The sequence below is a fragment of the Aotus nancymaae genome, unplaced genomic scaffold (genome assembly GCF_030222135.1).
Source record: "Aotus nancymaae isolate 86718 unplaced genomic scaffold, 86718_ANA_hifiasm-v0.15.2.pri h1tg000040l, whole genome shotgun sequence".
Lineage (NCBI taxonomy): Eukaryota > Metazoa > Chordata > Mammalia > Primates > Aotidae > Aotus > Aotus nancymaae.
Genome location: NW_026988454.1, coordinates 119511424 through 119519296, shown reverse-complemented (window position 1 = coordinate 119519296; position 7873 = coordinate 119511424). Strand labels below are relative to the sequence as shown.

Here is a 7873-nt window from a genome sequence, read left to right as displayed (position 1 = left end):
ATTGACCCACCTTGGCCTCCCAAAATGCTAGGATTACAGGCTTGAACCTCTGCACCCGGCCTTGACGTGCTATAATTTTTTATGGAACATAAATAGGCCCACCTACATACAGTACATACAAACCAGAGACTTTAAAAAAATCAGATCAATGCTAAGTGAACAAGAAGGTGAGTATGTCTTAGATAGGAACCTTTCTCTCCACTCATCAGGTCATGGATTCTCTCCTGGAAACTCATACAGAGAGAAGTGACTTTTTTGCATAATAAAGGAACATATTTCTCAGGAAAGTATTTCCAAAAGGAGCAAACAATTGATGAGATACTGAGAAACCCATATGTAAAATTAGGTCATTCTTCCTTTTTATATCCAAATGATTACACCCAAATAATTATGACTCAAGCCCCTAGCAAACTACTTACTATAAATGACCACATATTGCTCTGCTCCACCTTTAGGCAAAGTGTTTGAGAAACTCCTCATTGCTCACCATTCTCCTAGACATAACTCTTTTCTGCTGATGGCTGTTGTTTACCACCTCTACTCAGGTTTAAGACCCTTTCCTTCTAACTCTTTGCCCCATGCCTAGGCCCCCAGTTCTTTCCTGTTTTCCCCCAGCAGCATTGAAACTGAGCTGTAACTTTAAAATAACAATAACACCTACTGGAGGTCGGGAGCAAGGGGCAGGGTGGACCACTTCCAGAGGAACTTATAGCTACTTCCTAAGCCCATTGTGATGGTCCACATAAAAGTGGCCCAGGTCTTTCCTTTCTATGAAGAATAGATGTTCTCACCACCAATGATCCTGAGAATTGGTTAGTTTTCAGTCAAGATATAAAAATATAAGAAGGCTATTAAGTGGGAGAGGAAAAGAGGAAATTTTATTTTCCTTCTGGACTGGAAATCAGTTTTTCCAGGATTTGGAAATATAGAAAAACCTATAATTTAAGCCAACTTGATGTCAACCTGAGAATGAAGCCAACCCATAAATAAATTCAAGTCCAAGAGAAGTTTAGTGAAACAGAGCTGAAGACACTGGATTGGATTGATCTTAAACCTGCCCTACCTCTGAAAATTTAGTGATAACAGCCAGTACGTTTCCTTATAATTTTAGACATTATCTATTTAATCTGTCCTATGATAGATGTTTTCAGCTCATTTTTCAATACTTCATCTACTGCCCCTTTTAGCTTCTCTGTTGGTTGCCTTTAATAACATCCTAATACCTTTATTTTTTTTATCAACTATCTTTTAATGCTTTTTATAAAATGAAAATGATAGCTCCCCAACCAGTCCACTCAGCAATAATGCACCTCAGTTTGCACCTTTTGTCTTTTGCATTATCAAGGTTGACAATTTTTATAATTTAACCACATTTTTTAAGCTTTGCCTATAGATTGGTTATAAACAACTGAAAATTAATGTACAGAGATTATTGTGACTATATGTCTTGGTCATCTCAGGCTTCTATAACAAAATACTATAGATGAGTTGGCTTAAACAACAGGAATTTAAGAAGTCCAAGACTGAGGTACCAGCCAATTTGGTTCTCACTGAGAGTCATCTTTCTGGCTTACAGATGGCTGTCTGCTTGCTGTATCCTCACACGGCAGAGAAAGAAAGCTCTGGTGTCTCTTTCTCTTCTTAGATGGGCACTAATCCCATCATGGGTGCTCCACTCTCATGACCTCATCCAAACCTAATTACCTCCCAAAGACTCCAACTCCTAATACCATTACATTGGGGGTTGGGGCTCCAACAGGTGAATTTGGTAGGGGGTTGGGGTAGACACATTCAGTTCATAACACTATGTAAATACTGTTTATTGCAGAAGCAATGATCATAAGGGTTACATTTCATGTCTTCTTTTTGTTCTACTGGAATTTCTATCTGCATTTGTTTTTATTCTATACTATTTATAAGTGCTTATAAATAATGTAAGAAATTTTTTTCTATCACTATATTTGTTACATCATTATTGTAAGGCCAGTCACCTTGCCAGGAGCTCAGACACACACCCTCCACCCGCCGGGAGCTCAGACACACCCACACCCCCTCCCTCTCCGGGAGCCCGGACATGCCCCATCCGTGCCTGGAAACCACGTCATTACTCCACGCCCACTTCTGCACTCGACACTAGGCTCTGCACTCGGCACCTAGCCAGCCATTGAAGAACCCCGCCAAAATGCAAAAGAAGTCTTGTAAATCTACCCAATAGCAGTCAAGTCTTGTAAATCTACCCAATAGCAGTCGAGTCTTGTAAATCTACCCAATAGCATTCAAACCCTGCCTACCTGCCAATAGCAAGCTTGCCCTTCCCACGCCCTGCTCTCCCACAATCTATCAAACGCCTCCACTCCCTATAAAACCCCACATCTGAGAGGAGTCCACGCGACTTCTCCGGCCCCTCCTGTCAGACTGCAGAACCTCGCCTGGGAGCGGAATAAATTCGCATTGGATCTTGGACTGGCCTCAGTTTCTTGATTTTAAACTCGGCAAGAACCCAATAACCCTTACAATTATCTTTTCTAAAACTTTTTCTATGCATTTGGTTGTATGCCTGTGTGCAAATACATAGTTTTATTTTGTCACCACAAAATAATGTGGTACACATAATTGTTACACATTGTACATATGGTTCTTTGACTTGCTTTTTCACTTAACAGTATGTCTTAGAGTTCTTTCCCTATCTTTTAACTCTTTCCTAAGCGCTTGATATGTTTACATCACAGTTTTGTCCATTTATTTGTTTTTGTTTTTCTAGTTGTGTTAGACCTCAGTTGTACAAATGGATTGATATAATTTAATTATTCATACTCCTCAGTTATAGCCAGTTTGGGTTTTTGTTCCATTACCCCCCTCTTCTCCCATATGTTTAATTTGTATCTTTTCAATCCATCTGCCACATTTTTCTTACATAACATAGAGCATTATTTTATGAGCTTGAAATTTTTACACAAATGGTGTCATACCATATGTAGCCACAACTTGATTTTATCATGAAAATTATGTTTGAGATTCATCTATGTTGATAATCACACCTAGTTTATTCCTTTTAATCTCTGTGTAGTTATCAATCAAATGACTAGATCACATGTTATCTATTCATTCTTCCATGATGGTCATTTAAGTTGCCTTTTACTATTTGTCATTACAAACAGTGATGCAATAAATAGTATTGTACATGTCTTTTTGTGTACATGTACAACCTACAGACAATTTAGCCCTTTCACCATTGATGGACAGTTTGTTCTTAATTTTTACTATTACAGATCTCTGTCATATGAGCATATACATTATTCTGATATATATTGTGCAAGTAGTATTCCTACATAAAATGTATGCATTTTTAAAAATTTTGATATCACTAAATTATCTTTTTAAAAGATTATATCAATTTAAATTTCCAACAATTAAACAGGGTATATCAACTTTCTACACATTTGCCTGCATTTGGTATAATCAATATAAAATTCTTGTCTACATTACAGTTAAGAAATAGTATGTCACTGTTGTTAACATTTGCATATCCCTGATTAACTGTAAGAGATGAGTATCATTTAATATCTTTATTGTTTTTTTGTTTTGTCTCTGTAGAGCCTCTGAAAATTTTGATATGGAACTTTTTTCTCATTGACTGTCTTATATATTTGTGAAGTTAATGTTTTGTTAATACATATATGATGCAAATCTTTTATTTGAGCCTCCTGCTTTTTCTTTCATTTTAATTTTGTGTGTTTTACCAGAATAAGGTTTTAAGTGATCAGATGTATCTTTCTTGTAAAGCTTTTTGTATGTTGGGTGTGTGTCTTTAGAGAATCTTTTCTACCCTAAGGGTTATAAGTATCTGCTTAAATTTTCCTAAAGGATTGTGTGTGTGTGTGTGTGTGTGTGTGTGGGCACATGCACATTTGCTTTAGCAGCTCTTGCCTTCTCAGTGGTTATAAATATTTTGTCTGTATTTTCATTGAATGATTTTACAGCTCTGGTTTTTTTTTTAATTTATCCCTTTAATCCACTTGGAATTTAATTTTGAGAATGATATATGGTAGAGATGTAGCTTTGTTTTGCCTAATAGTATAGTATTTGTTAATAAATTTATAATACTGTTTAATTAATACTAACTATATTTACTAGTAAATAGTAATTCTTCCAACACTATTGAATTTGAGTGATTACACTAGTATTGTATGCTAACATTATAATACTAGTTCTCATATATAGACAGATCTGTTTCTATAGTCTCCACTCCAGTCCATTAAACTGTCTCTATGCCAAAACCACAGTTTTAATTGTTTTAGCATTATAAAATTTTTCATTTTTTAAAATTTTTTTCCTTTTTTCACAGACAAGAAGCATTATAAAATATTTGTATATTTGATATGACGTCTTGATACTTGTTCCTAGAAGTGTAGTAGACCAGTTACCCTGTACAGGCTTCTTACACAAAACAAGTAAAAATAGTAGACAAAATAGATTTGCTTTCAATTTTAAAATGATGTTTTTTAAGCAAATTGGTAAGAAAGTTACAAAAAGTTACAGAAACCAAATGAGTGAAAGAAGAAAGCCAATTGGAATGACAGGTGATTTTATAATCATATTTATGATCTTAAATTTCCTTTTTTTTTTGAGACAGATAATTAGTGACGTTGAACATTTTTTTCTTGTTTGTTGATCATTTGTATATATTCTTTGGGGAATTGTCTATTCACATCTTTTGCCCACTTTTTGATGGGATTATTTGTTTTTTTCTTGCTGATTTGTTTGAGGTCCTTGTAAATTCTGGATATATAAGTCCTTTGTTGGATGCATAGTTTGCAAATATTTTCTCCCATTCTATGGGTTCTCTGTTTTACTCTGCTGATTATTTCTTTTGCTGTGCAGAAACTTTTCAGTTTAATTAGGTCCCATCTATTTATCTTTGTTTTTGTTGCATTTGCTTTTGGGTTCTTGGTCATGAAATCTTTGCCTAAGCCAATGTCTAGAAGAATTTTTCTGATATCTTCTAGAGTTTTTATGGTTTTAGGTCTTAGATTTAAGTCTTTTATCCATCTTAAGTTGATTTTTGTATAACATGAGAGATGAGGATCTAAACTTCATTCTTCTACATGTGGCTAGCCAATTATCCCAGCACCATTGTTGAATAGGGTCTTCTTCCCACTTTATGTTTTTGTTTGCTTTGTCAAAGATTAGTTGGCTGTAAGATTTGACTTTATTTCTGGGTTCTCTATTCTGTTCCATTGGTCTATGTGCCTATTTTCATATAAGTACCATGCTATTTTGTGACTATAGCCTTGTAGTGTAGTTTGAAGTCTGGTAATGTGATGCCTCCAGATTTGTTCTTTTTGCTTAGTCTTACTTTGGCTATGAGGGCTCTTTTTTGTTCCACATAAATTTTAGGATTGTTTTTCTAGTTCTGTGAAGAAAGTTGATGATATTTTGATAGAAATTGCTTTGTATATGTAGATTGTTTTTGGCAATAGAGTCATTTTCACAATATTGATTCTACCCGTCCATGAGCATGGGATGTGTATTTCATTTGTGTCATCTATGATTTCTTTCAGCAGTGTTTTGTAGCTTTCCTTGCAAAAATCTTTCACCTCCTTGGTTAGGTATATTGCTAAGTATTTTATTTTATTTTGCAATTATTGTAAAAGCGATTGAGTTCCTGACTTGATTCTCAGCTTGGTCATTGTTGGTGTATAGCAGTGCCACTGATTTGTGTACATTTATTTTGTATCCTAAAATTTTACTGAATTCATTTATCAGATCTAGGAGCTTTTGGATGAATCTTTAAGGGTTTTCTAGGTGTACAATCATATTATCAGCAAACAGTGATAGTTTGACTTTCCCTTTACTGATTTGAATGCCCTTTATTTCTTTCTCTTGTCTGATTGCTAGAACTTCTAGTACTATGTTGAATAGTACTTGTTGTTCCAGTTCTCAGGCAGAAAATATCATTTATAGGTTCCTTATTTATTTTTTTGTTTTATTGCATTGACTAGATCATCCAGTTTGGTATTGTATAGCAGCATGAAAGCAAGCATTCTTGTCCCATTCCTGATATAATAGGAATACCTCTAAATTAACCACAAAGTGTGGTGATAGCCATAGGTTTTTGGTAGGCCCCTTAATTAAGATAGGAAATGTTTCTTCTATAGCAATCTAATTCTAGTCTTTTAAAAACCTTAACAGGTGTTAAATTTTGTCCGTTTTTTTTTTAGCTTTTACTGATAAAATCAGATGCTTTAATTTGTGCATGTAGTAAATTACATAAACTTTCTTTTTGTTTATTATTATTTATTTTCTTAGAGACAAGATTTCACTATTTTGCCCAGACTAGTCTTGAACTTCTGGGTTCAAGTGGTCCTCGGCCTCCCAAAATGTTGGGATTACAGGCACGAGCCACCTTGAAGGCCCACTGTATTTATTTATATCAGCATTCAGTTTCCTGTGCCAATAGCACTCCTGCAAACATTATGAACATTCCTAAGACCCAGTGGACTTTCTGTAAGAAGTGTGGCAAGCACCAACCCCACAAAGTGACACATTACAAAAAGGGCAAGGATTTTCTATATGCCAAGGATTCTCTATATGCCAAGGATTCTCTATATGCACAAGGATTCTCTATGCGCCCAAGGATTCTCTATGCGCCCTTATGATGGGAAGCATAGTGGCTATGGCAGGCAGACTAAGCAGATTTTCCAGAAAAAAAGTTAAAACTACAAAGAAGATTGTGCTAAGGCTTGAGTGCATTGAATCCAACTGCAGATCTAAGAGAATGATAGCTATTAAGAGATGCAAGCATTTTGAACTGGGAGGAGATAAGAAGAGAAAGGAGACCAAGTGATCTAGTTCTGAGTGTCATCTTTTGTTTCATTATGAAGAAAATAAAATCTTGAGTTTATGTTAAAAAAAAATTCAGTTAAGATTCATACATGCAATTGAGTGATGTTTTTTAGGTAACTCTTTATCTGTAATTCCCCCCGACCACACACACAAATACACACACACACCCCATTCTTTTTTGCTTGGAATTTATTTTTTGGATCATTTGTTCTGTAGAATTTCCTGCAGTCTGGATTTTGCTGATTATCTTTCTGTGATAGTTTAACATGTTTCTCTGTTCCTTGTTTTTTTAATAGAAAGTGGCCAATAAGCATTTTTTTAAAAATTATTTCATTTCCATATTTATAAGCTTAAATATATTTGAAGTGTCTTAATCATTGCAATTATTTTTATTAATGCATGATTGTTGCAACTTCAGCCAGTAGGAGCCTCTTCAAGTTGGTTCCTAAGTAGTTTTGACACTCTCTCTCTAGTCTTCAGCTTTCTTGCCTCAGATATGACATGTTGGTCCAGGCTCATCTTGTATATTTCTTGTTCCAGACCTGGAATCAGCCTTTTTTCAAGTGAACACTAATTCTGTGTGTATCTGTGAAATGATATTTAGAAACCACTATCTAGTCACCAGGGGTGCTGATTACTACTGGGTAGATCCACTTTCTAAGCCTTCCTTGAATTCTCTTTTATCTTATTTAAATATAATTACACAGTTTCTTTTTTATTCTTTTTTTTAATTGGGATATCTTTTTCCATCACTTTATTTTCAAACTTCTCAGATGATTTTGTTTTAGATGTGTTTCTTATAATGGTTAGGTTTTCAAACATCCAATCTAAAATTCTCTTTTTATCCATGGGCTTAACTCAATCATATTTAGTGTGATATTGAAACATCTGCACTATTCCTCTCATTTTATTTTGTTTTTCTACTTCTCCTAGATTTTTTTGTTTTCTTTCGTCTTTTGCAAAATTAGTGAGTTTTCTTTGTCCTATTTTGTCCTTCTCAAAATTTAAAACTTGTAGCTCTTACTTC

At 34.7% G+C, this 7873-nt stretch overlaps 1 pseudogene; it reads left to right on the top strand.

Annotated features, from left to right (window-relative positions):
* The first annotated feature begins 6476 nt into the window (after window positions 1-6476).
* On the top strand, window positions 6477-6847 carry LOC110569347 (large ribosomal subunit protein eL42-like; annotated as a pseudogene).
* Window positions 6848-7873: the final 1026 nt, after the last annotated feature.